General features: G+C 37.7%; 1 pseudogene; it reads left to right on the forward strand.

The window, feature by feature from the left end:
* Positions 1-282: 282 nt before the first annotated feature.
* Positions 283-20,033, forward strand: LOC118238171 (annotated as a pseudogene).
* The last annotated feature ends 5,476 nt before the right edge of the window (positions 20,034-25,509 follow it).

A 25,509-nucleotide genomic window follows, 5' to 3' on the forward strand; every position in this document is an offset into this window, starting at 1 on the left:
TATCTTTAGTATTCTTAACTACAATTAATGTGTTAGGTATTATGCTATAAACAGTAACTTATATAATTTACCACACTAAGTATGGTCAAGAGTGTGAACAAGATTTTCCCACAAACTGTTTTTTTTCAATGTATTACATTTTCCATGTCTACCATTTAATTCATACATTAAAAAATTCCCATCCATTTTTTCTTATGTTCATTTCATTTTACAGTAATTATCTCACTCTCTTTCATGGAACCTTCTAAGCAGTTGACTGTGTCAAGATGAGGTTGAATATCTTTCCCAGCCTCGGGCTGTCAGAAACTCATTGAAGTGGATAATGAATACAAGCTTCATACTTTGAATGAGAAACTCATGGCCACAGAAATAGCTGCTGATGCTCTGGGTGAAGAGTAGAAAGGTTGTGTGGTCCTAATCAGTGGTGGGAATGACAAACAAAGTTTTCTCATAGCAAGGTGTCTTGATCCACTACAGAGTGCACCTGCCATTGCAAAGGGGGCATTCTTGTTATAGAACAAGGAGAACTGGATAGAGGAAGTGCAAGTCTCTGCAGATGCATTCTGGTTGCCGATCTTAGCATTCTCAAATTGGTTATTGTAAGAAAAGGAGAGAAAGATATTCCTGGGTTGACAGACACTACTGTGCTTTGGTGGTTTGGGTCCAAAAGAAACTACCAGAGCCTGAAAGCTTTTTAGTCTTTCTAGGAAGATATTATCTGACAATATGTTGTCAGAAAGCCCTTAAAGAAGGCAAAAATCTTAGGACTAAAGCATCTAAGATTTGGTCTTATTACTCCACATCTCCTGCAATACTAACATCGATGAAATACGTTGAAGAAATAACACACAAAATAAAACAGGGAGGAGACTGCAGAAGATGCTGACCCTTTGGCCGAGTGATGAAGGAAGCTAAAGAAAAATACTAGGAACAGATTGCTAAGAGATGTAGGCTGACCTCTTCAAGAGCTTCTACTTCTAAGTCTCAGTTAGTAAAAAACAAGACTTCAAGAGTATCAAATAAATCTTCAAATGATCTCTGTGCCTTTGATATTGCACATTTAATATTTTCAGCCAGTTTTCAAAAATAATCTACCCCATACAACTGACCTCTTCAGTGGGCTCCTCCACCTCTGCTCACTGTTCTTCTCAAGTATAAATATAATATGAACTTCATCTCCATCATGTCCTTGACTTCCCAGGTACAAAGAAACACACAAATATCTACAGGGAAGAAATTCTTCATGAATTATTTTTATTTATAAAGTTCCGATAAATGGTATCATACTAGACACTCCTTCTGCATCTTGGCCTATTTTAGCTAACCGTGTGTTTTCAGAGATAATTCCAATTATGTATATGAAATGAGCTTGTTAATTTTCACTACTGTTCTGTATCATAGCATGGAAATACATCAAAATAATATGCCCATCCACTTTTCCTTTTTATGATCATTTGCCTTGTTTGTAGTTTCTCTGTATCAGCAACTTTTTTGTACATGTGAAGGAATTCCTACAGGTGGGAATGGTGGATGACAGCATATGTACGTTGTACACTTTGAACTTTGCAAGACAATGGAAACTTGCTTAACAGAGTCTTTGAAATATTTTAATAATGATGAAGAGTCCTATCAATCCCAAATCCTTACCAATACCAACAGCAATAGCATTGCCAGAATATTAATCCTTGACAAACAAATTAGTAGGAAAGTTGACATCACCAAGGTATTAATTTGCTTCCTCAGCAGCACTAAGCTTAGTGATTAGCTGTTTCTGCATTTTTTCAAACATCCTTTCTTGTTTTTGTCTCTTTTTTCTCCGAATTTTCTAGGAGTTCTTTACATGGCAGGATTGTATTTGTTTCAAGAGCTTCGCAATTTTACCTTGTTTTCATATCTTCTCTACAACTACTCAAAGAGAACAGTTTAAATTTATTACACTTAAATCTTTCAACCTATATGGTTAATAATTTTATGCCACATAAATATTTCTCATTATAAGAAGTAGTATGTTTCAGTACTTAAAATGGAGTAAGAACAGCACAAAGTGGAAAGGAGAATAAAGAAAAATAGGGGAAGCTGAAGAAACATTGTATAAACACCCAATTTTAGTCATCAGCAGAAACAGAAGTCTTGAGACATGTTCACAGGCTTATTGGTATTTGTACTGTCTCTTCACTTTCCCATGGAGGCCTCTGGAACACATTTGTATGGATCAGTGACAATTTTCTAAATAATGTATAGACTTGCATATATTAAGCCTATGTGTCTGCTGTTCATCCAATTTAAGACATTTCTTCCTATTTATTTGTTCTGATTCTGTGGGGTGTGATATAAAATTCTGTAAATAGTCAAGATTTGAATACATGGATCACATTTGATTTCTTAGCCTTTTCAAATTCTGAAGGTCCTGTATGAAGCCTAGAGACCAGTTAACCACTATTTATCCACCTCTTTCTCACTTCAAATGGTTGGAATTACTAACTTGAAATCTGGCCCTAAAACCTCATTTAACTACCCTTAGCATCCCCTAATGATTATTGTTCTTCATGTAATTAAGATCTTGTATGAACTAAAATATGTTTTAGGTCTATATTAGTGTCAGGGTTCCCTAGAGTAACAGAACTGATAAACTTATAAAATGAATCTCTCTTTCTTTCTAATTATTTATTGAAATGACTTACAAGTTGCAGTCCCCCTAATCCAAAAATAGCTGGCCATGCATGGAAAATCCAAAGATCCAGTAGTTGCTCAGTCCACAAGGCTGGATGTCTTGGTTAGTCTTTAGTATATACTGGAATGCCAAAGAAGTTGGTTCCAATGCAAATGAAGGTATGGATGGATGTGCTAGCAATGCAAGGCAAACAGGCAAAGAGCAAAAGTTTCCTCTTTCCATGCCCTTATATAGGCTTCTGGTAGAAGGTGTGGCCCAGATTAAAGGTGTGTCTTCCAGCTTCAAGATCTGGATCAATAGTATGTATCTTCCTACCTCAAAGGTTTGGACTAGAAGTGGATTCACCCACTTCAAATCAAGTGAAAATAATCCTTCACAGGTGTGCCATCCATTTCTGGATTGTAGTTCATTCCAGATTCACTCAGGTTGACAACCAAGAATAGCCATCACAAGGTCTATGGAATTCATTACATGAGTCTGCCATTTCTGATTTTTGAATAAGGACCATATTATATTATTTTACTTGTTGAGTTTGTACATCATTGATGTCTTTAAACTTAAGACCTTTAAACACAATATTAGTTTTTCATCTAATTAGGGCCCATAACACTTAAAATGGAAATGGTTTAAAGGAGAAAAAAAAAGCTTGCTTCATTGGCATGTAAACTGTATTTTCTGTCATTTGTATTCCTAATGACTGGTAATTGAAATTTATTCTTAGCCAAAGCCACTAGAAGTGTGAACATATGAAGGATTCTCTCACAAATGTATTGAAACATTCTTTCTCTCTCTGAATGCCTTTGGGCAAAAAGATGTCTTTAAGGCATATCATGGCAAGCCCTAGAGTATAGAAAGAGAACATCTCTGGGGATAATTAATGCTTTCAATTTTTCTCTCAAAAGCTCTCTTTCTGCCAAATATGACCTATTTCCCTTCCACTTTGTGTTTTTCAACTAAGGGTTTAAATACCATGTTCAAGGCTTCATTAATCTGGGTTTTCTAGAGAAACAATCAACAAGACCATTGTACAACATTCACATTTACAACATACATGTGTGTATGTGTGTTTAGGCAGGCTATAAAGAACTGAGTCATGTGATTTTCCTGGTTGAGTAGTCAATAAGCTGGGGGCCTGGAAGAGCTAATGGTAAAATTCCAGCCTGATAGAGTAAGCACCAATCTGGAAGCTGGCAGGCTTGATATTTAAGAGACACCAATGTCAAGTTCAAGTCTGAAAGCATAAAAGGCCAGTACTGTGTCAATCAGTTGGGCAGGTGGTATACCCTTCTACTCATGGTAAAGTAGCTGTTTTGTTCTTTTCAAGTCTTCAACTAATTGGATAACAACCACTAAATATTGGACAGAGAATTTTGCTTAACCAATTTCAGTGATTCATATCCTAAAACACACATGTAGAACACAACTATAATGCTTGGCCAGCAATTGGCCACCACAAGGCCCAGTCAAATTGACATATAAAATTTACTACCAATAAACATAATCATTTTTCCATTTTCTACCCATTAGGAGAAGGTTACACAAAGTCTTGCATCTTACTACTTTTTTTCCAGACTGGATTTCTCTGAGTAACAGTCCTGAATGTCCTGGAGCTTGCTTTGCAGACCAGGCTGGCCTCTGAGATCTACCTGAACTCACTGAGATCTACCTGCCACTGCCTCCCAAATGCTGGGATTAAAGGTGTGCTCCACCACCACCTGGCCTACTTACTAACTTTCTTAGTTTATTGTGATATTTCTATTTATTATCCCCACTGAAAATTGAAAATGAAAGTCAATTTATAAGATGTTTCAAAATGCTAGACAAGTTTCTACATTTAAGCCATGGGTGTGTGCCTGAATTCTTGGATATTCTCAAGTGAAAGGAAATATAAACAGTAGTACCACAGAAGCAATAAGGCTGTCAAACCATTCAGAAAGATACAGTTGCGAACAAGAAGTGCCAGAGAAGAAATGGGGAAGCAATCATGTTTCTGCTAGTACAGTTGACATTTTGAAATCTATATTTCTCCTCAGAGTGGTCCACACAACTTCTGTAACTGAAATTGTCTGAATGGAGGAATGAAGAGGGAAAAATGAAACATTAAAATCTTTGTTGCAGTTGATCGAAGGTAAGTGTTATTCATAGAGAGAACTCAATGTATGACCAGACACAGATACTTTAAAAGTCTGTAACATTTTACATGTTGAAGTAATGAGTGTCTACTTACTCTCAATGAAGTTTAATTTAAATATTTGCCATCAAAGTTTGTTTTTATAGAAAAGCAAATATTAGAATATTAAAATTCACCTCAGATGTATCAGTTTAATTAAAAAGAAAAATCAGGTTCCAATTCATTTGAATTCATTCATCTGCTAAAAAATATTTATTTCTCACATGCAAAGTATTATTTCATGAACAGAGTACATGTCTGTGAGAATGTTCTTATAAAAGAGGCCCCAGAGGTCTGCTTCACACCCCACACATGAACACACAGCTAGATCGCACAACAAAAAACAGATATTGATACAGCAATGATTAGTGTATAGAACTGTAGCTAATGAATCTATGTTGTTTATAAGTTACCCAGTCTAGTGGAATTTGTTATAGCAGCCTGAATGGGCTAAAACAGTGGTCAAGAAGAATACAATTGTAGTTTTGTAAAATATGTGCTAAATGTCGACTAAAGAAACCTTTGATAACTCCAGGATTTTTATGTAGCTCTTATGATAAACACAAATATAAAGCTTCTGGTAGATACACAGTGGATCAAGAGACAAGAATCAATGCATTCCATGATAAAAATCTAAGAGATTACAAAGAAAGTAAAAGACAAATACAAGAATGCAGTATAAGAGGAATAAAAAATTAACTAAATGCCAATTTTATGTCATTACTGATCAGTAATTACACAAAGTTTAAATATATTGAGCTCTCTCATAAAAAGGCAGAGTAGGTTATAAAGTGAAATCTAGCAATCTTGCTTACTAATAACCCAATTTACCTTTAAGGGCAAATTGAATAGAAGGGATAGAAAAAGGAATTGAAGCTTGGAGATGGCCCAGTCAGTAAGGTTCTTGCCATTGAAGGCATAAGTTCACACCCCAAGGCCCATGCAAAAGCTGCATGTGGCAGGCACATCTGCAATCTCAGTATGGGGACGTGCAAACAGGAAAGTCAATGGAACTTGTTGGACAGCATCTTGGCTGGTGAGGAAGATACTCAGTGGTGATTGCTAGCTTCTACATGCCTGTGCACAATCCACTACCACACCCCTACACAAAAGAAGAAGGTAGCTCATACAAATAGTTACTAAAAGAGAATAATTTTGGTAACATTTAAATGTGAAAAAAATAGTTTCAATCAGGACCTGTCCCAAAAGACAAAAAGGTAATTAGACAGTGGTAAAGGGGTTAATTAACCCAGAGTGCATAATAACTATAAATATCTGCTCAGCCAATACTGGAACACCTTTGGAAAATAGTTAATAGTCAATAATACAATGGTAGTTAAATTGAACCAATAGTTATATCACACAAATGGAAGGTAAAAGCCAACCATAGCACTATTAACCAAATCAACCTAATAGCTGTACTAACCTACCCCCTCCCCCCACCCCAACCCGGTCTCCATCAGACTTTTCAGATGCACACAAAACAGTCACCACAATAGTCCACTGTTAGATGGAAAACAAATATTAACAGATATGACTAAAATTATCCCAAGTATTTTTTCTGACCACAGTAGTGTAAAATTAAAAGTCAATAACAGATGTAATTTTGGAAACTTTGGGCAAGTATGGAAATTAAACAATGCCCCCCTGGGCCACGTGTTACCTTTGACCTGGGATTCATCATGCCCTCTTTGTGTTTCTTTCCAAGCTAAGTTATAGCATTTACAAGTAAAATCAGGGAGGATAGCTATTTTACTTTTCTAGGACAAAGAAGAGTATAAATTCGGTATTACTGTGAATAGTGACATAGAATTAACAGTGGGAAGGACAGGATGGAAATCAGATACATTTTGCAATGCAAAACACTGGTCAAACCCGGTGCAACATTGCAAAGAATTGTGATAGGTTTGACCTAAACCACAAACATCAGGAACCTCCCTTTTCAGCCTCTCCATTCCTTATGTTCTTTTTCTGATAGGCAGGTGCATATCTTCCTTCTGTTCTGCCTCTGGCATTTCAGAAGCGAAAGTCTCCCCAGCTGAGTTTCCCGACTGATGGTACAGGGGATGCATTCTGTGTAACCTGACCCTCTTAGTATCCACTTGTTTAGCTGTATCTGACCTGGGTGCTGATGTTTAGGATTCCACCAACAGTGTTTAATCATGGGTGAACCCATTTCTATATATGAATAGCCTCAAAAGCAGGGAGTTTAGATCAGCTTGAGATCCTCTGTCTCAGAAAGTGTGGGTTTTGTATTTCTCATGGCTTCTGTTTCGGAGTCACTTCATAGTCCTCTACCTGCTCAGGTGTTGCTGTGTCAGTGTGTCTGGCACATGAAAGGAAGAAGATGGAGTGAGAATTCCCCCTCGTTGAAGAAGACATCTGGTAAAAATCCTTGACACATTCTGATTTATTTCAGCCAGATTTCCTTGGTTGAAACTTGGGCAAGTGGCCACACCTGGCTTCAAAACAAACACAAGAACAAATATAAAAACCCAATATAAATTGCAATTTCTCTGCTGGAGGCAAGATGTCTTTTAACTCTAGTCAGAATAGGCATGGCATTTCTGAAACTAACTTTAGACATTGTGCTTTGAATGTGGCATCCCCCAGTCTGATGTGTATGAACATTTGGTCCTTAGCTGGTGGTGCTGCTGGGGGAGGCTGTGGAAGCCCTTAGGAGGCTGAGAATTGCTGGAGGAAGTGGTCACCAGGGGATAGACCTTGAAGACACATAGCCTGATTCCCCTTCCTGTTCCTCTCCGCATTCCTGGTCCTTGGAGATAAGAACAAGCAGCCTCCCTCTCCAGTTGCTACCAACTGGAGCCACTGCTACAGCATCTTCCTGCCACGAGGGATGAAACTCTTCAAACTGTGAGCCAAAATGATTCCTAGTCCCTAAGTCACTGTCTGCCAGTTACTTGGCACAATGACAAGAAAAGTAGCATAACCCACTTCCCAAGTAATTAAGAGTTAGAGATGAGACCAGGCGTGTTCAGAGTGGGATGGTTAGATCTAGACAAGGTGCAGTGGCCCCTGAGCTGAAACTGACCTGAAGACTTCCTTCCTGGGACTAGTTTTGTGGTACCATATGGTGCCATGCAAAGTTCAAAAGGAGGGAAGGAACCAATAGTCCCACCCTGCTATGACACCCATGAGCCACATAAATGAACAAGGCATTATAAGCCAAAGGATGAAGTGATGGCATCTGTTCTTTGATGGTAACCAACAGCTCTCTAGTTGGACTTAAGACCTGCTCAGAACACGGACACCATGCCTGGCACTGGAAACCTAGACAACTAGCTAGGGATAGTGAGGTCAAGTATACTGGAGGGGAACCTACAATTGCCACTTTACTAAAGCAGCACAATCCTTAACTATACTCTAAACATTTGTTTTTACACTCATAGATAACTGTAGTCCTCACCCCTCATCCCAATAACTTCACTTTGCAACAGAGACCACTACAGAAAACAACCAATCAAAATACAGAGTTGCAGAGCCCAGTCCCAATGGATACATCTATAATGCAACAAACAGCTTGGCTTAGGGAATAATGCAGAAAAGGGGGCAGAAAGATTGTAAGAGCCAGCAGAACATGAAATTTATTGTTTATCAGAAGATACACTTATAAAATCTCACCAACATGACTGTCTAAGCATGGCTGAACAATGACAACAGGCAATAGACATATTAACATGGGCACAAGGAAGCTCAGGGGGCCTCAGCCCTGCATAATGAACTATAGGCAACTAAGGAGTGTTGAGAGTAGGAGAAATAATCTTCTTCTGCAAAGGGCACACCAATTGGATATCCAATTCCAAATGGTCAGTCTTAAAACGGAATCACATGTAACATGCAGACTGTAACAGGTTGTACTGATGTATTTAGGAATGTGTGTGTGTGTGTGTGTGTGTGTGTGTGTGTGTGTGTGTGTGTGCGCGCGCGCGCGCTCGTGTTTGTGTAGTATATATGTATGCATACACAATGTATGTATGCACAAATATGTATGTAGAAATATATAGAGGAGAGGGAGGTAAATAAGAAGAAGAAAGGAAGAGGGTAAAATAACAATCAGGATGTCTGAAAAAGCCATCATGAATTATGCAATTAATTAGGTGCCTAAAAAGACCTATAATATACCCAATTCTCTGTATAAATATACATAACATAGTTTTAAAGGACTTTTCTCATCTGGGATGACAACTTATTTATCAAGCCATGGTCAGTCAGAATTTGACCATATGTTATTTTCCTGTAAGTCCCACCACAGTCCTTTCCCCAGTTTCTATAAGGTCACTGTTCCCTGGGATCTGCTCTTGTGGGACTAATGCAGCATGTTAGCATGTCATCCCAGTGCTCTCACAGTGGTTCAACAGAAAATGCCATTAAATTATCCCAGTGACCTAAAGGAAGACATTTCAGACCTTATTCTCTACATCATCTCAGGTGTGTGCAGACACTGACTAAGCTATGATATGGAGAATGAGAGTCAAAGTAGAAACACTGTCATCATCAGAATGCCTGCCTTAGACTCTCCTTTTTGTCTCCTGTGTCTAATAAATCCCTTAGGAGGAATTAAATTTAAAAATGGAATCTCTCCTGTATTAAAAGCCAAACAAGATAATTCCAAAGGAATCCAACCTGAAATGGAATGACCCTACTTTCACGAATAAATGCTCAAAAAGCAAAACTCTTAGGTTAAAGTTCAAATTATTTCTGCTTCATCCACTTTTGTGTTTACTCTTATCTAAAAGTATGTGAGTGTGTGCCTGTGAAGTTTTTACTGTAGATTCTTACTATGCAGCACAGGTTGTCTCAAACTCATGATTCTCCTGCCTCAGCATCTCAAGTGCTAGGATTTCAACACATGCTTGGCCAGCTAGAAGTTCTTGAGGTCTAGATAAACTCCGGATTCTGTTTGAAACCACATCTTGGATTGTATCTCTTTAGTGTAAACATTGTTTTACAGCCTTGGAAACCATGTTAATGCAGTGACCCCAAGATTAGACCTCCACAGTTTAGTTCACTATCTTGGGTTATGCCAATGAGTGTGTTTCTGATTGCTTGATCAATAACCATTAAAACTAGAACCTCATTAAAGTCTGCTGAGACACTGGGAATACAGTCTCTGGCTTTGCAATCATCTCAGATGGCAATGGACCTGCAGTCAGCTTTCCTGGTTGCATCTCTCAGCAGACTCCTTCCATCTCAGGCCTAACAGAGCCTTTCCTAATCCTCATCGAAAATCACCCAAAAGATCTTTTATCATGCATCACATGCATGCCTCATTGTACTTTCTGCCAGCTTAAATGAAGGTCAGGGAGATTGCTTTCTTCAGCTGCATCCCAGTGGTGAGAGATGCTTCCTGAACATGAGTCAGCCTATCTGTGTGCGGAATAAATGTTTGTAATAAAGAGCAAAACTCCCTCAATGTCTCATCTCCCTTCCTGAGTCTGAATTGCCTTCAATTTTCTTTGTTCACAATTTTTGTTTATTACCTTTATTTCTTCATAGATCAGCGTAGGAATTCTTGATTCCCTGCTGTACAGAATGGGGCTTTTGAGCTCACTTTGTTGCTCCCACAATCTGCCCATTGTTAGCATTATTACTTCAAAGATGACAAATTATATACTCAATCTTTGTTCCTCATTATGGCAGATGTTAGGAAGTGACTCACTCATATCCTCTTTTCAACAGCTTTGGCTATGCTCCTTCTTCCTGCCTGGAATGTAAGCAGGAAGCTGAGGGAGGCAGCAGCCATTTTGAAGTTGTACAATTTAAGAAAAAAACACGAAGATATCATATCCTCATTAAGACATTGACAAGGTTATCCACCTAGGTTTGAGCCTGACACTCTCATGCCCTTCTCATTCTTAATGCCTATTTTCTTGTTACTTGCAATTGAAAGTGCTGCTAATTGATGCATTATTTGGGCAATTTGTTGTCACTGTCCATGACTCTCCATTATATGCAACAAGCAACTTAGGGTCGCTATGTTTCTCCTCAGTTCTCTGGCAATTTCTCTTTGCTGCATCATTGTCTTACCACCAGGATTTATAACTCTTACATTCTGTTCTGTTATGATAATTAACCTCTCACAGGTTTAGCCTTCAGATTAATCTAAAATTTGATAAATAATGAACAGCAATAAAATTATGTCACTATCAGTCACAATTAGAACCTCAGATTGTGATTGGATTCTGAGATACATCAAAGGGGAATCTTGAATTGGAGTGGACTGTAGTTTCATGGATCACTAAATTGTGTTTGGTTGGTTTGCTTCATGTTTTCACCATGACTTTCTTGTATAGCTGTTTTCTAAAGCGTGCGTGCGTGCGTGCGTGCGTGCGTGCGTGCGTGCGTGCGTGCGTGTGTGTGTGTGTGTGTGTGTGTGTGTGTGTGTGTGTGTGTTTGCCTCTCAATGAGTATAATACTCATATGTATGCATGTGAATGTGTCTGTCAGTCTTTCAGTGTGTATAGTACAAATATGTGTGCACATGTGTGTCTGTCTCTCAGTGTATGTAGTATATGTGTGTGTGTGTGTGTGTGTGTGTGTGTGTGTGTGTGTCTCAGTGTGTGAGGTGTGCATACGTATGCATGTGTATGTGGCACTCAGGTTGACATTAGGTGTCCTCCTCAGTTATTCTTTACCTAAATGAGTCACGAGATCTTACTGAATCTGAACCTTGCCATCTGGGCTAGACTGGCTAGCTACTGAACACCCTGGATCTGTCTGTCTCCTCTCTGTAGGGCTGGGGTTACAGGTGCGCTTCATGCTCAGCATTTGCATGGGTGGTGGGAATCTGACCTCAGGTTCAAATGCTTGGTCAGGAAGTCCCCCACCTTTTTTCTTTTAAAGTTGAACTTGAAAGTTAACTTTTCAGGTTGTGTGCTAGTATTATTTAAGGATTCTTTAATAAATATTTATTGTGTCCCCAATACATACTAAGATGTTTTAGATACTGAAAAAAGAAGTATAAACATGTGTTCTGTGCTGTCATGAAGCATATATTCTAACTAATTTCTCATAAAATTTCTCCGTTTGTTTATGAGTGCCCAATGATATTAGCAGCCTTTGCTGTTAGGCCTGTGATCATTCTCCAGACAGAAGCACTGTGCTCCCCAGCACTCCCATGTCAGTTCCTGACAACTCTCTTGTTTCTGTTACTAGAATTAACTCAGCATGCAAGCACTTTCTTAGTGCAAACAGGTATTACAATTGCAAATCAAAATGGCTGGTTTCCTTTCCCCTTTCCCAAATAATGAATAATGCAAACATATATTCTCAAGACACTCTTTGCTCTACCTCTCTTATTCTCCTCCAACCCCACTAGCCCCCTGCTCCTCCAACCCAAGTCCCCATCCCACCTTCAGGTCTTTGGTTTTGATTTTTAATCAAGTGCATTTACCAGGTCCACTCACATGGGCATGGGTGTGAAGCTATCCATGAGATGATGAATAACTCACTAGTGGTTACAACAACAAAGACAATGATTTCCATTCTCTCGACACCAGCTTGCCATTAACTCCTCTGGGCAAGGCAGGGCACTATGAACCCTTCCCATTTATAATTTAATAATTACAGGCTCAGTGTCATACAGACCCTATGTAGACAAACTCAGGTGTTGTGAATTCATGAGTGACACAGGCATATAATGTCCATAAGGAAACATTTCACAGCCCTCTTCTGTATTATCCAGCTCTTACATTCCTTTTACTCCCCATTCTGTGATGTTCCCCAAACACCAGAAGGGGTGATTCAGGCATCCTGTTGAAGGCTGAGCACTCAACACCCACTTGTTTTAGGTACATTGATCAGTTTCAAGTCTCTGCATTAACTGCTGTTTACAAAGAGAAACTTCTTTGAGAAAGGGTTTGATAAATGTTTAGGAGGCATTTTGACATCATGTGGTTGACCCATAATGCCTATGACTTTTCCAGTCATGATGAGCCTTGGACCAGTTCACAATATTGGTCATGAACCCCATCTTATTTTTATTACTGCTTCAATTTCACTTCTTGTCATAAATCTGTTTAAATTATTATTTTGATGATCATTGTCTTTTCTAATTTTGATATGTCACATGCATCTAGAACTTTATCCATTTTTACTTAGATTTTCCTGGAAGGGGTGATTCAGGCATCCTGTTGAAGGCATGTACTGATTGATGGTTTTCTGACTTACAGTGGTGTCTGCTATAATGTTTTCCTTTTTTCTCTAGTTTTATTAATATGGATTTTTCTCTCTTTTGATTAATTTGACTAAAGTGTTTTCAATCTAACTTATCTTTCCAAGAAGTAATTCTTCAATTTATTGATTCATTGTATTTTTTTCACTTCAATTTTATTGATTTTTGACATCATCTTAATTATTTTTCCTGGTCTACTGCTTTTGGATTTGGTTTGTTCTCCCCCATCCCAAGTCCTTAAAGTGAATAAGTTATTTATTTTAAGTTTTTATTTATTTTAAAGTTTATCTTAAGTAAAAATTAAGGTAACTTTAAGTTATCTGAATTTTTGATTTAGGCATACGGAGCTATGGACTGCCTCCATTCTATTCTCTAGAGTTTGGTATGTTATATGTTCATTTTCATTCTGTTCTGGGTATATTTTCATACCTACCTTGAGTCCCTAGTGAGTTCCTTGAGTTCATAGTGAGCTTTTTGATTTCCGTGAGTTTATGCTTTGTGTACTCATAATTTTTCTTCTTAATATTTAGCTTATTCCATTGTGCTCAGATAGAATACAAAATGCAATTTCAGTTTTTCTGTATTTTTGAGACTTGCTTTGTGTCTTAAAATGTGATATATTTTTGAGGAAGTTCTGTGGGCTGCTGAGAGGAATGCATACAGTGAGAGTGCAATATTGAAGTCTCACTATTACTGTGCTGGAATTAATTTGTCATTTTACATTATGTTTTGTGTATATGTTTTTAAAGTTTCAATAGCCATTTAATAGATTATTCCCTTAATGCATATGGAGAAGTTTTCTTTATTTTGCTTGACTAATTTTTGTTTGAAGCCTATTTCTTAGGAATAGTAGCAAGGCTGCACATGCTTGTTTCCTATTTCCATTTGCTTAGAATACTTTTTTCCCCTATACTTTTAACCAGAAAATAGTGTGTATTATTGATGGTGAGACATATTTCTTGCAGTCAGCATAAGAATAGCTATACTTTTCTAATCCAATCTGCTAGTATTTTTCTTTTATTTGGGAAACCAAGATATTAATGTTTATATTTTATTAAAATAGTGTATTTTTATTGATTTTTGTATTTTATTCCCACCTTAGGCCTCTTCTGATTAACTGTCCTGATATTCACTTTTTCCCGCCCCACCCCTCCTCAGTCTCTTATGGTGTGTTTCTTTTTCTTCAGTCTGAAGTATTCCTATTTCATCTTCTGTTGAGCTGGTACAGTGGTCATTAGAACATGATGTGGGGACTTTCTCTTCTGGTCCTATGTAATTGGTGTTATGTACACCTCTTGTAATTAGATGGATATCTCTTTCTTTAGATTTGTGGAGCCCAATTCTGTGCTTTTATTGAAAATATATTCTGTGCCCTTGACATTGAATTCTTTTTTTTCTGTATAAATAAAACCTATAAATCATATATTTAATCATTTCATGATGTCCCAAAGGTTTTGCTTGCTTGCCTGCACACATTTAAGCACATACATAAGCACACACACACACAAAAAAAAAAACCAAAAAAAAACAAAAAAAACAAAAAAAAACAAACCAAAACAACAACAACAAAAAAACTTATCACTCACCTTGACTGTGTGGTCCTAATGCTCTGTCTTGTGTTCAGGCTTTGCTATTCTGTTGTTCATGTGATCTAATTTATTGGTGAGCCTTTCCAATGAACTTTATATTTGACTTATTATGTTTTTCATTTCTAGTATTATTTCAGTTTTTATCTCAGTATTTCTATTTCTTTGTGAAATTCTATTTTCATATTCTAAATTGCCTTACTTTTTCATTCAGGTCTTTGTTTGTGTTTCCTAGGACACATTTCCATTTGTGTCCTTCTTAAGTTCTGTGATTATATTTGTAATTGTTCTTTGTAGTTCTTTGTCTGGGATTTCACTTATGTCACTTAGTGGCCATAAGTATGCTATTGGTAACTTTCAGAGGATGCATGCTGTCCTTTTTCCTCATTGTTTTGCTTCTGTGTGGGGACTTATATATTTGAAGTGAGTTTGTTGACTGAGAGTTTCTTTCTTTACTTCAATTTTTTAAATTCATGTCATCTTCTTTTAGTTGAAGCTTTTGCAATATTCAGAAGAGGAATATATTATAATGTCATTGAGGCATTGTTTCTTCTGTGGCACTGCTATTGAGGGCCATGGATTCTATTCATAGTTCTCTTTTTTTTTTTCTTTTCAGATATTTTATTTGAATTAGGAACAAGATTGTTTTACATGCTAATCCCAGTTCCCTTTTCCCTCCCATCCTCCCCTACCATCCCCCCAACTAAAACCCTACCTATCACATATTCTTTCTTCTATTCTTAGTTTTCATCTGTGAATCTGCTCTTGTTAGCAGTAACTGTTACTCTACAGGATCAACATATCCTTGCTTGGAATGGCTCTTTGCTCTTGGCTAATCTACCTTCTATCAGGTCTGGTCCTCTCCTTCAGCTTCTGTTTTATTTTGTGAGTCCATGTGTTCCTGGATTCCCTACCCTTACTCAATTATGACCTGATCCCTATTTCCACAGCCTCTGTTGGTTGTTAGTCCTCTTCATCTTTGCGTGTGTGTGTGTGTGTGTGTGTGTGTGTGTGTGTGTGTATGTGTGTGTGTGTATGTGTGTGTGTGTGTGTGTATGTGTGTGTACATATGTGTGTGTGTGTCTGTATGTGTGTGTGTCTGTATGTGTGAGTATGTGTGTGTACATATGTGTGTATGAGTTCTGAGAGTTGACCTTGCTTCTTTGTGCTTGCATCATAAATACTCTACTTACTGAAGTTATCTAAACCTTTGTAATGTTTTAAAAAGTTAGATTGTAATGAAAACACTATGTTTTAATCAATAAATTTATAACATATTTAAGTTTTTATTTGAGTTTGAAATTCCAACTCCTTAGAAACATCAGAAAATATACAATATAGTTGACAAGTGTTATAATAGGGTAGAACAAACAGGTTTCTCTCCTGATTGCCACTTTACTTGCTTGGTTAATTTTCTTTTCTCCTTTAATAGTGAAGTAAAATTTTAATGTGTTTATTATATGTAAAATAGAAATAGCTATGATATCTATGTTATAAATGTTTTGTGTAGCTTAAGTTGAAGGAAGTGTTAAGTGTTTGTACAAACACTTGAAAATATTAAAATGTATGTATTTGTTCTGTTATTGTAAATTATTAATTAGAAGAGAAAGTTGTGAAATAGGTCTCATTACAATTACACCTGGTTAACATAAAATTCTTCATAAGCATGATATCATATATTAAATTACTTATGATTTTAATATATTACATCACTAATTAAATTGGACCAAGAATGGGAAAAGGCATTAATCTGCAATTTCAGCAAATAACTTTTCCACCTATATCCATATTTACCATTCCTTTGGATATTTCTCATAAACCAAAAATGACATAAACACCCCCATAACTGCAAGTGAAGAATAATTTCCAAATAGTGTGTGAACTGGTGTGATGACTGGAGTTAGCACTGAACTTTCATATTGGTATTTTTTACAGAGCTAAACACAATCCAAGTATGCTTCTTCTTGCATTTACTTGTCATTAGTAAGTCTAGCAAACACAGAAGTTACTGAACCACTCTGAAAAAATTGTCTTAATTTTCTTATTTATGCTTTCACAGATTCCTTAATGCTTTTCTCAATTGATAATCTTAAAAATTCTCCCAGTAAATGAAAGATGTGCTCAAATAAAATATGTCAGAGGATCTAGTTCTAACAGAGTAAAATTGGAGTCTGTCATGGTAGCCAGAATCATGTGAGGGGGATTTCAATTTTAAGAACAACTTTGAATGAATTCAGAAACAAAGAAACTTTTTTGACATTTTGTTGCTTTAAATTTATAACTGCCTGTTCTTAAGAATTGAGATGATATAGAAGATTAAAATGCATATTAATTTATTAATTTCTGCCATGTGCTGCTAATAAACAACAAATCTTTTAAAACTGTGCAGCTTGATTTAATGATTAAGGAAATATTTTACATTTGGTTGTGAGCCTAGCTGAGCCATCTCTTGAGCCCAAGTAAATATTTTAATGTTTATAAATAAGATACATAGTATGCAAACAAGAATACTGGTCTTGGGATTTTGTCTTGCCAGCTGGCCTTTGACCTCTATCTAGAGGCTTCTATTCTTCACATTTTTGTGAATAAAGGAAAAAAATTGGTATATAGTCTCTCTGTGCAGTCCTGGCTGTAGACCAGGCTGGCTTCAAACTCACAGAGATCTACCTACTTCTGCCTCCTCAGCACTGTAATTAAAAGTAAGTGTCACTACATGAGACAGAAACTTATTTTGAGACATATGTTTAGAATAGTTGAGTATTGTGTATTGATTTTAAATCACAGGTAGATAATTTTAGATATAGAAATTTTAAGGATAGTTGCACACACACGCGCGCACACACACACACACACACACACACACACACATATGTACACATATATATTTCTATAGACATCATGGTACTTGTGAGGAAAGTGTATGAAGGCACACAGAGTACATTCTTATAATTCTGTGTATCTGGAGGAAGTACCCAAGATCAAGGAACAATCAAATAGATAAATGAAACCCAGTGTGGTATTCTAGTTGAGTAGAGAACATTCTGCTAACCATTTTCTTTATGATAATTTAATCATAAGTGAATGCTGTCATGGTCACTTCATTACTTCACAGATTCTGTGAGTTTGGACAGGACATACTGTGGGTGTGGCTGGTTTCTCTTCTATCATGCTTGGAGTCTCCAAGGCTGTGTTGAAATCATTTGAAGACTTTCATTTGTGCAGCTGGTTGCTGGTTTGGGATGACTGGAAGTCCCTATATGGCCTCTCCATCTGTCTTGCTTCCTCACAGTGTGGCCACTCTAGTCAGTGACATACACAGTAACTTCGAGCTCCCAGAAAGAGCATCCTGGGTGGAGGAGAAACATTGCTTCACATTTTATGATGAAACCTTGCAGGTTACACAGTCACTGCTTCTGTGTTGGATTGATTGAAGCAGCTGTAGGTGTGAAGGAAAATGTCCCTTCTTCCGATGTTCCCTGGAATAAAGTCAGAGCAGTTAAATTAGAGGGACACACACATGCACACACGCACGCACGCATGCATGCACACACCTGCTAATTATACAAATCAGCAAAGTGGGGCTCACAGGAGAGTGATTGATTGATTGCTCAATAACCCAGTGAGGTTCATTCCATAGATTTCTTTTTAGAGGAGAGGGGAAGAAGAAAGGGAAGGTGCCCCTTCTCTAGGAAGGTTAAGGAATAAAATGATGGGTGTGTAAGTATGCAAATAAAACCCCAAATGATCTTGAGGTGACCTGAATGGAACACTTGAAAAGCTTGGGAGTGAGAGGACTTGACTTTTAGTCTCTGATCATTAATTTTTCCTGAATGTTTGTTGAGGTTACAGGGAAAGACTTTTTTTGTCTTTTGTAAGACACTTTCTCAGATAAGGGACTTTGAGTGCCCTGCAAGCCTGGAGAAGAAAGAGAATAATTGGAGAGTCCTTGACTCTGAGACCATCCCCAGCTCAGCATGTAAAAGAACCCACACTCTGAGCTCTTGCTTTCTGACCCTACTACAGTAATAGAGGAATTACAAGTTGTGGGATGGGGAATGTTGCAGGAGGGGAAACTTTAGAATGCTTTTCATTATTGTATTGTTTCAAAGCTACAGAATTTTACTCCTGGTCCTCTAACAGATCAACATAAAGTAAGATTTTAAGCACATGCAGCTAAAAAATGGCAACATTTAAATTAAATTAATAACAAGATGTTTTCCAAAAAAGAAGAGATTCGGTCAAGGTTAATGAATGCTTGTCATTTCTACTATAAAATAACTGAAAAAGAAGTGTGGCGAGATTTCCTAAGAGTGAAATGTTCAAAGAGTGTGGGAGGTTGACTCCAGCTCAAGGAGTCTGCAGAGTCTGTTGTGTGTCGCCTTGAGCACAGCTCTTTTCCAACTTGAAACTGCTGTCCAAGGGGAGGGCAGCCCTAAGCCATCTATCTTACAAGTAATGTCCTCACTTCTGTCATCAAACAAGCAAGAAGAGGCATTATTTCACTTCTATGGGCAAAAGAGAAAACACATTTTTCTGTACCTTTTCTAGATGATAAATTCTAAAAACGATTTAGTTTCTGCCTTTCTTGCAGCTGCTCCTGAAAGGCACGAGAGCAGACAGCATCCCTCCAGGGCTCTTGCTTAACTCCACTTTCCAGGTGAGGTAGTGAGTAGCATGCAGCAAACAAGCAAATAAAATGGCTGCAGCTTTCATCCTATTTCAGGGAGATCAAGCTCTTGCTCTCTGGACTTCTAGGAATGGACAGTAGAACTTGTTCCTGAAGTATATGTTGAGGAAGGGAGTGATATAGGATTAAGCTTAGGATCATATTAATGGGACCAACTCTTTTCAACCTATGGATCATGACCCCCTTTGAAAATGAATAACCCTTTCACATGGGTCACATATCAGCTATCTTGCATATTAGATATTTACATTACAATTCATAACAGTAGCAAAATTACAGTTATGAAGGATCAACAAAAATTAATTTGTGGTTGGGGGTCACCACAACATGAGAAACTGTATTAAAGGTTGCAGCATTAAGAAAGTTGAGAACTGAGAGTCATCTGACACCAGGGACCTGCTCGCCTGATCCAAACTCAGTGGCAGGTTCCCACACACTGAGGCCCCGGTGGCAGTTCTGCTTCCATCCACTGGCCAAGGTAGGCTAGGGGCTGTTTCCGGTTTCCATTTGGTGACACCTCTCAGAGTCATCTGACCCCAGGGACCTGCTCGCCTGATCCAAACTCAGTGGCAGAATCTGACACACCAGACACTCCTGAGATCCCGGTAGCAGTTCTGACTACATTCACCCCCCACCCCCAGCAGGACCCAGCACACCCGGACACTGCCGAGGCAACGGTAACACTTCTGCCTCCATCCACAAGAAGAGATCAGACGTCAGAGTAGTGGATCTGTTTGCATCTACCAGAAGGGAACCTTGGTCCCATACTCACCAGGAGAGGAAGAGACTCCTGCTACAGACACCAGAAGAAAGGATGAGAAGAGGACAGGGTAAAAGCAAACTCAAAAACAGAAAACCCAATATGACACCACCGGAGACTAGGAACCATACACCAGAAAGACCTGACCATCACAATGCAGATGAAGCAGAAGAGAATGACCTTAAAAACATCTTCAGGAAAATGATAGAGGACCTCAAAGAGGACATGAGAAAATCCCTTAAAGAAATGGAAGAAAAAACAAACCAAAAAATACAAGATATCAACAAATCTCTCAAGGAAACAGTTCAAGACCTAAAAACTGAAATAGAGACAATAAAGAAAGCACAATCTGAGGGAATGCTGGAAATAGAAAAGCTAGATAAATGATCAGGAACTACAGATGTAAGCATAACCAACAGAATACAAGAGATGGAAGAGAGAATCTCAGGAGCTGAAGACACAATAGCAGAAATAGATTCATCAATCAAAGAAAATCTTAAGTCTAACAAATCCCTAACACAAAATATCCAGGAAATATGGGATACTGTGAAAAGACCAAACCTAAGAATAATAGGTATAGAAGAAGGTGAAGAAATCCAACTCAAAGGTGCAGAAAACATATTCAACAAAATAATAGAAGAAAACTTTCCCAATCTAAAGAAAGACATGCCAATGAAAATACAAGAAGCCTAGAACACCAAATAGACTGAACCAAAAAAAAAAAAAGGTCTCGCCCCATAAATCAAAACACCAAACATACAGAATAAAGAGAAAATATGAAGAGAAAAGGAAAAAGGTCAAGTAACCTATAAAGGCAAACCTATCAGAATCATACCCTACTTTTCCATGGAAACTCTGAAAGCCAGAAGGTTCTGGATAGATATTCTACCTACACTAAGAGACCATGGATGCCAGCCCAGACTACTATACCCAGCAAAGCTTTCAATCAATATAGATGGGGAAAACAAGATATTCCATAACAAAACCAGATTCAGACAATACATATCCACCAATCCAGCCCTACAGAAAGTACTGGAAGGAAAACTGAAACCAAAGGAAGTTAACTACAACCAGAAAAATATAGACAATAGATAATCCTACTTTACCAACAGCCAAAAGGAAAAAGGAATAGAATCTCATGCATAATTTTGCCACCATCACCAAATCAAAAACAAACAACAATGAACAATTATCAATGGTCATTAATATCCATCAAAATTAATGGTCTCAACTCGCCTATAAAGAGACACAGATTAGCAGAATGGATAAAAAGACAGAATCCTTCCTTCTGCTGCATACAAGAAGCACACCTCAACTTCAAAGACAGACGGTGCCTAAGAATTAAAGTTGGGGAAAGATCTTCAAATCAAATGGACCCAAGAAACAAGCTGGGGTAGCAATCCTAATATCCAACAAATTGGATTTAAACTAAAATCAATCAAAAGAGATGAAGGAGCTTACTTCCTACTCATCACAGGAGAAATCCATCAGGATGAAGTCTCAATTCTGAACATATATGCCCCACATACAAAGGCATACATGTTTGTAAAAGAAACATTACTAAAACTCAAATCACACATAAAACTGCACACACTTATAGTAGGAGGCTTCACCACCCCATTCTCACCACTGGACAGGAACACCAGACAGAAACTTAACAAAGAAACAAAGCAACTAATAGAAGTTATGGTGTAATTGGACTTAACAGATATCTATAGAGCATTCCATCCAAATACAAAACAATTTACCTTTTCTCAGCGCCACATGGAAACTTCTCTAAAATTGACCACATACTTGGCAACATAGCAAACCTCAACATGTACAAAAAAATTGAAATAACCCCTGTATCTTATCAGTCCACCATGCTTTAAAATTAGAATTCAACAAGAACTACAGAAAACTTACAAACTCATGTAAATTAAGTAACACCCAATTGCACAATTCATGGGTTCAGGAAGAAATAAAAAAAGAAATTAAAGATTTCCTAGAATTCAATGAGAATGTGGACACAACATATCCAAACCCATGTGATACTTTGAAAGCAGTGCTAAGAGGAAAGTTCATAGTGCTAAATGCCCACATGAAGAAACAGGAGAGTAGTCACACTAGAGAATTAACAGCACAACTGAAAGCTTTAGAAAACAAATAAGCCAATACTCCCCAGAGGAACAGATGTTAGGAAATAATCAAATTGAGGGCTGAAATCAATAAAATGGAAAGTAGGAGAACAATACCAAGAATCAATATAACAAATAGTTGGTTCCTTGAGAAAATCAACAAAATAGACAAACCTTTGTCCAAACTTACCAAACAACAAAAAGTGAACATGCAAATTAATAAAATCAGGAATGAAAAGGGGACATAACAACAGACACAGAGGAAATCCAGAGAATCATCAGGTCATACTTCCAAAATTTATATTTCTCAAAACTCGAAAATCTAAAAGAAATGGACAATCTTCTGAGCATATTTAACTTACCAAAATTAAATCAAGAACAGATAAGCAACTTAAATAGACCTATATCCCCTATTGAAATTGAAGCAGTCCTCAGAAGTCTTCCCACCAAAAAAAGCTCAGGGTCAGATGGCTTCAGTGCAGAATTCTACCAGAAATTCAAGATACAGCTAATACCAGTTCTCCTCAAAGTATTCCACACAATAGAAGCATAAGGGTCATGGTCAAACCCTTTTTATGAGGCATCAATAACCTTGATACTCCAAGCCACACAAAGACACAAATAAGAAAGAGAACTACAGACCAATATCACTCATGAACATTGATGCAAAAATTCTCAATAAAATACTGGCATTTCGAATCCAAGAACACATCAGAGAAATCATCCACCATGATCAAGTAGGCTTCATCCCAGGGATGCAAGGATGGTTCAACATACAAAAATCCATCAATGTAATCACCATATAAACAGACTGAGGAAAAAAAACACATGATCATCTCACTAGACGCTGAAAAAGCCTTTGACAAAATCCAACACCCTTCATGATAAAGGTCTTGGAGAAATCAGGGATAACAGGAACATATCAACATGTAATAAAAGCAATATACAGCAAGCCAACAGCCAACATCAAATTAAATGGAGAGAAACTCAATGCAATTCCTCTAAAATCAGGGACAAGACAAGGCTGTCCACTCTCTCCATATCTCTTCAATATTGTCCTTGAAGTTCTAGCTAGAGCAATAAGACAACAAAAGGAGATCAAGGGAATACAAATTGGAAAGGAAGAAGTCAAACTCTCACTATTTGCAGATAATATGATAGTCTACATAAGTGACCAGAAAAACTCTACCAGGGAACTCCTATAGCTGATGAACACCTTCAGTAAAGTGACAGGATACAATATTAACTTAAAACAATCTGTAGCCCTACCTGATGACACATTGGTGGAGAAAGAAATCAGAGATACACCCTTTACAATTGCAACAAACAACATAAAATACCTTGGGGTAACACTAACCAAAGAAGTGAAAGACCTGTACCGTAAGAATTTTGAGTCTGTAAAGAAAGAAATTAAAGAACATACCAGAAAATGTAAAGATCTCTCATGCTCTTGCATAGGTATGATCAACATAGTAAAAATGGCAATCTTCCCAAAAGCAATCTACAGATTCAATGCAATCCCTATAAAAATCCCAACACAATTCTTCACTGACCTTGGAATTCTCAACTTTATATGGAGAAACAAATACCCAGGATAGCCAAAACAACCCTGTACAATAGAGGAACTTCTGGAGGCATCACCATCCCTAACTTTAAGCTCTATTACAGAGAAATAGTCCTGAAAACAGCTTGGTATTGGCACAAAAATAGACAGGTAGAACAATAGAATAGAGGTGAAAACCCTGATATTAAACGAAACGCTTATGAACACCTGATTTTTGACAAACAATCCAAATTCATATGCTGGAACAAAGAGAACATCTTCAACAAATGGTGTTGGCATAATTGGATGCAGACATGTAGAAGACTACAGATAGACCCAAGCCTATGTCCCTACACAAAACTTAAGTCAAAATGGATCAAAGACCTTAACATAAACCCATCCACACTGAACTTATTAGAAGATAAAGTGGAAAATACCCTTGAATTAATTGGTACAGGAGACTGCTTTCTGGACATAACACCAGTAGCACAGGCACTGAGATCTTCAATTAATAAATGGGACCTCCTGAAACTGAGAAGCTTCTGTAAGGCAAAGGACACAGTCAGCAAGACAAAATGACAGCCTACAGACTGGAAAAAGATATTCACCAACCCCACATCCGACAGAGGGCTGATCTCCAAAATATACAAAAAACTCAAGAAGCTAGTCTCCAAATCACCAAACAATCCAATTAAAAAGTGGGGTACAGAACTAAATAGACAATTCTCAATAGAGGAATCTAAAATGGCTGAAAGACACCTAAGAAAGTGTTCAACATCCTTAGCCATCAGGGAAATGCAAATCAAAACAACTCTGAGATACCATCTTACTCCTGTCAGAATGGCCAAAATCAAAAACACCAATGACAGTTTATGCTGGAGAGGATGTGGAGAAAGGGCAACACTCCTCCACTGCTGGTGGGAGTGCCAAACTTTACAGCCACTTTGGAAATCAGTATGGTGACTCCTCAAGAAAATGGGAATCAGTCTACCACAAGATCCAGCAATTCCACTCTTAGGCATATACCCAAAAGAAGAGCATTCATACAACAAGGACATCTGTTCAGTGATGTTCATAGCAGCACTATTTGTAATAACTAGAAATTGGAAACAACCTAGATGCCCCTCAACCAAAGAATGGATAGGGAAAATGTGGTAGAGTTACACAATGGAGTACTACTCAGCAGAAAATAACAATGGAATCTTGAAATTTGCAGGAAAGTGGATGGAAATAGAAGAAACCATTCTGAGCGAGGTAACCTAATCACAAAAAGACAAACATGATATGTACTTACTCATACGTGGATTTTAGACATAAAGGATTACCAGCCTACAATCCACACTGTCAGAGAAACTAGCAAACAAGAGGACCCTAAAAGAGACAAACATTGTCCCCTGGAGAAAGGGAAAGGGTCACAATCCCCTCAGCAAATTGCAAGCATGAGAAGAGATGGGAGGGAGGTATGAGAATGAGAAGGGAAGAAGAGGAAGGATGCAGAGGTTGTGAGGGAACAGAAAGTTTGAGTCAGGTGAAGAATAGAAGAAAGGATATGTGATAAGTAGGGTTTTAGTTGGGGTGTGGTAGGGGATGCTGGGAGGGAGAAGGGAACTGGGATTGTCATGTAAATCAATTTGTTTCTAATTCAAAAAAAAAAAAAGAAAAAAAAAAAGAAAGTTGAGAACCACTGAATAGGACCACATTGGGACACAAGAAGTTCTGACACTGTTAGGTGTACATGATAGGAAAATCAAAGCCTATTGTAGGGCTGGGTTTCTCTCTCC

The sequence above is a fragment of the Cricetulus griseus genome, chromosome 2 (assembly GCF_003668045.3).
Source record: "Cricetulus griseus strain 17A/GY chromosome 2, alternate assembly CriGri-PICRH-1.0, whole genome shotgun sequence".
Lineage (NCBI taxonomy): Eukaryota > Metazoa > Chordata > Mammalia > Rodentia > Cricetidae > Cricetulus > Cricetulus griseus.